Raw genomic sequence first — 4,638 nt, 5'->3', positions numbered from 1 at the left:
GCTGTTTGCCTGCAGGGTGGACACATCCTGGCCTGGTGAGTGCCGGCTGCTCAGTTCTGCGGCCCTCTGCTGCCCTCCGCCGGCCGCCTCTGTCCCTGCAGGCCCAGCCGTCTACCTGCAGGTCTGGACAGACCTTCAGAGCCCAGGCTGGGAGGTCTCAGGAGCCAAGACGGGGTTGAATCCCATTTGAGGGCATCTGAAGGCGTGAGAGCCTATGTCAGCCCCCTGCCCAGCCTTGCCTCGGCCAGCGGCTCCCAGGGGACTCTGGTGAGCAGCGGCTAAAGATGACAGAGGGGCTCAGAGAGGCTGAGCTGCTGTGTAAGGTCGCACAGTGAGCAGGGGCCGAGTGGCCTTGTGAGAGGCAGCAGCAAGAGGGTCCTCGGCATGGCCACAGCCCAGGGATAGGAAATCCCCGCTGGGTTCCCCCACCAAGTAGCTCCCATTCCCAGCCCTTAGGGCATCTCAGGAGAGGCTCCGGGGAGGGTCCCACCTGCCTCCTGCCTTCTCCCCCAACCACACACTAAATGTTCCCTGCTCCCCAGCCCCTCCCACCAAGGGCTCACCCGCCAGAGCTCGGGGAGAGGCCCTGCAGGGCGGCTGTTTCTCCGTGTGCTGCAGTCCTCTGGACACTGAAAACCAATCCCATCCATCTTAATGGCATTTAATACCCACAGTGAAAGTCAGCAGCCACAGCGATGAGCGTGTGCTCAGAGCAAGGTTTACACGCGGATGCCACCAGGCTTAGCCCATGAGTGGCCTCCTGGGTCCCAGGAGACGCGTGGGGCGGGGGTGCAGCTGGGTGGGCCATGGTAGCAGAGACCTGGGGAGGGGATGTGGGAGGTAGGAACTGAGCTAGGCAGGGACTCAGGAGAGGCTGAGGCCTGGAACAGGGAGACTGAGACCTCAAGGAGGCTGGGACATTGGGGGGCAAGACTTGGGGAAGCTAGGACATGTGCAGGCCGAGACGCAGGGGTTTAAGAATGAGGGTCTGGTGCAGACCTGAGATGGAGCCCAGCCGCTGCTGCCCCACGTAGCTGGAGAGTGTGCCGACCCCACGGTGCCTAGAGAATGTGCTGTTGATATGGAAGGCAAGTGCTGGGAAGGGAAAATGTGGTCCATTTAAATGATATGGAAGCGGGGAAGGGAAGTGCTGGGTAGAGGAGGGCGTGGTCCCTGACTGGGGCTCCAACCCCACGGACCTAGGTGAGAACAGGCACTTCCTACCCAAATGTTGCATTTCTCACAACCACCCTGGCCTGCCATGCCCCCATCCTGTGCTTAGAAACCCCCCCGAGACCTTAGCAGGCAGACAGAGGCAGCTGGACATGGAGAAGAGCACATCAGCGGAGACACACACGGGCGGCTGGACATCGAGATGAACACACTGATAGGTACCAGCATGCTGGCAGGCCACCGACTGGCAGAACCACACGGAGTTTGGCTGGGGCAGTTGGAGGAGAGTCTGGGTGCACAGCAGCCCCACCCCAGGGGAAAACCTTCCCACTCCACCCCTTTCTGGCTTCCCCTATCTGCTGGGAGCCACCTCCCCTCAATAAAACCTTGCACTCATTCTCCAAGTCCACATGTGATCTGACTCTTCTGGTACACAAAGGCAAGAACCCCAGGATCCAGAAAGCCCTCTGACTAACACAAGCCACCCTACAGACGACAAACTAAAAGAGCCCCCATAACACATGCTCACTGGGGCTTCAGCTGTCAACATTCACCCCTAGACACTGCTGAGGGGTCAGAGCCCCACAGCCTGCCCGTCTGTAAGCTCCCCTGGAGGTTTGGGCAGCGGAGCACTGAAGAAGCGCGCCACTCCCCTTCTCACACACCCTGCAAGGGCGACAAGGGAACTTTTTCTGTTTCACTGGCCCAAGGTGGCTGGACGGTGTCCTGGCCCCACCGTAGCTGGAGAGTGTGCCATGCTCCCTGGCTTTCCTCCTGATGTATAAAATGGGTTAGCAGGTCCTGGGGGCTGTTCCCACAGTGACGTGGTGGAGGCTGACCCTGACACCCACCCCTGCTGAGTGCTCAGTGAATGGTGGTCACTGTCAGGAAGCACCATTGCTGTTCTCCATCAGTGTCTGTGGGGCTGGGTGACTCTTGGAGGATGCTTTCAGCAATGTTGCACTGCCAGGACAGACGCCGTCCACCTGCCTCTGGGCTTCCTGGTGTGAACAGATGGATGGATGGGTGGGCCTGCTGCATGCAGGGAGCTGAAGCTGGGTCTTCACCTGTGGGCAGGAGGCTATGCAGGGCTCAGGGAGAGACAGCACTGTGGCTGGGACAGAGCCTATGTGATGAGACACCCTCGGTGCCCCAGGCCTCCCTCCTCGCTCCTGCCCCTCCAGGACATCACCCAGAGCCCCCCTTGCTCTTTTGGGGGGATGTCTGGGTGCCTGTGGTTGCTGTCACTCTTGATCCCACCCACCCCTGCAGGTTGCTGGCAGGACAAGTGCAGAAGTCATCTCATGGCTTTCCCTGGGATCTCTGCACCCGCTGAGAACCGGGAGCTGCATACAGCCTGTCCAGCATCCTGGGAACTCACCCTGTTGCTGCCGCTTGTCCTGGGTCATCCTGGGGCTCACTCCTTGCCATTCAGACCCCTGTGAGGAGAGCACTGGCTGTGAGTTGCTCTGTGGCTAGTGATGGCAAGGCAGGGCCTGGAGTAGATCCATCACGAATAGTTTTTTTTTTTTTTTTTGAGATGGAGTCTCGCTCTGTCACCAGGCTGGAGTGTGTGATCTCGGCTCACTGCAACCTCCGACTCCCTGGTTCAAGCAATTCTCCTGCCTCAGCTTCCTGAGTAGCTGGGATTAAAGGCACATGCCCCCACGCCCAGCTAATTTTTGTATTTTTAGTAGAGATGGGGTTTCACCATGTTGGCCAGGATGGTCTCGATCTCTTGACCTCATGATCCACCTGCCTCGGCCTCCCAAAGTGCTGGGATTACATGTGGGAGCCACCGTGCCCGGCTGAGAATTCTTAATGAAATGGGAACATGCCTCCCAGGAAATGCACAGGGGCCTGCAGTGATAGAGTGGCCTCAGGTATGTGCACAGGTGTGAACACGCCTTCCACAGAGGCAGTGGATGTGCACATGCCTCACACACACTGCGGAGCAGGGCAAGTGTCCCACACATGTTCATGCTTGTGCACACGTCAGTGGACTGGATGTGTGTGTGCACACCTGTGTCATGCCTGCAGAGAAGACAATGGAGAGAAATACGCCCAAATCTCCCCTCTGGGTCCCTGCCCTGGGTGCTGGGATGTCAGCACAGGTTGATGTCCTTTTTATCCTTCCCCATATCCACCACACTGTCTACCAAAGCACGCCTTGGTTTTGTAATCAGAAATGAAATGCACCGTTTCAAGAAAGCCACGGGCCAGCCCCTCGGTGCCCTATTGTTGGCGGGGGCACTGGGGCGGGATGTGTAGGGGGACATTAGCCTCATGCAGCCATGGGGCCAGGGAGGCCAAGGTCAGCTTGCTCAGCACCTGGAGGTACAGCGAGTACCAACAACACAGCCTAGCTTGACTGCGGAAGGAAAATCAATGCTGGGCACAAGGACTGACGGCAGACTCACTGGGAACACTGTCCACCGACGTCAGAGCTGCTCACAGGGCACCCGGGAGCTTGCCAGGGAGCCCGGCTGCCTGTGTTTAGAACAATCCTGGTGGGCGAGCACGGGCCCCTCACCTGACTCCACTCAGTACCCTTCCCAGAGGGGAGACAAAGGCCGTGAACAGCTATGGAGGCGCTTCCTGCCAGTACCCCCCAGGCCTGGCTAAAGAAATCTCAAATACCCCTAAGGGCCTGGCTCCAGCGGCCCCTGCTATGGGTCAGCCTCAGAGGGATGATCATCTTCAATTGGCCCTGACTGTTCCACATTACAAGATAAACTGTGGGGTTAACTCAAGGCGTTATTACTTTGCAAAAGTAATACAAACTATTACTTTGTAAAGCCCTCTCTTATACAAGAGCGGTTGATGCAAAAACACTGCCACGTAAGATGAGAGTCCTCCTGTCTTCCTCTGTTCCGTGTCCTTGCCCCCCATCCACGTGTGGCCTGTGTGGACAGACAGCTTCACACACTCAGACTCTTCCCTCCCCTCACATCAGAGATGTGTGTCCCTGTTACTGACATGCAGGGAGGGGCTCATCATTTGGGCACACCCCATGGTGCTCTGAGCCCATCATCACCTATGGTGGACATTGAAGGAATTTCCAGGTTTTCCTTTTCAGAAGCCACGGCTCAGGCCAGTACCTAGAATGTCAGAGGTTGGGGGCTTAGGGAGGGGTCACTGCCCAACCGTGCCACCTTGGACTCAGAGTGCCAGCCCAGGGAACCAGGCAGGCCCAGCTCTGACCGTGTCGCTGGGCGACGGCTGGCTGAGACCTGGGGCTGAAACACCTCCCACACCAGCCAAGGAAACAGGCTCCACGTGAGGCCTGAAGCCCCTGAAGGGCTCTGGGACAGGAGGAGAGCCCGAGCCTTCAGCTGTGATGTGCACAGCACTGTCTGTCCCTGTCCTCCACCCAAGGGAACTCACCTTGGTGACCCTGCTGGAAGGCACAGGTTGCTGACATTCTGACACCTGGGAGGGGGCTGGTGGGAGCCCCCAATACCC

Source organism: Hylobates moloch, unplaced genomic scaffold (assembly GCF_009828535.3).
Source record: "Hylobates moloch isolate HMO894 unplaced genomic scaffold, HMol_V3 SCAFFOLD_19, whole genome shotgun sequence".
Classification (NCBI taxonomy): domain Eukaryota; kingdom Metazoa; phylum Chordata; class Mammalia; order Primates; family Hylobatidae; genus Hylobates; species Hylobates moloch.
This window is presented reverse-complemented; position numbering follows the sequence as displayed.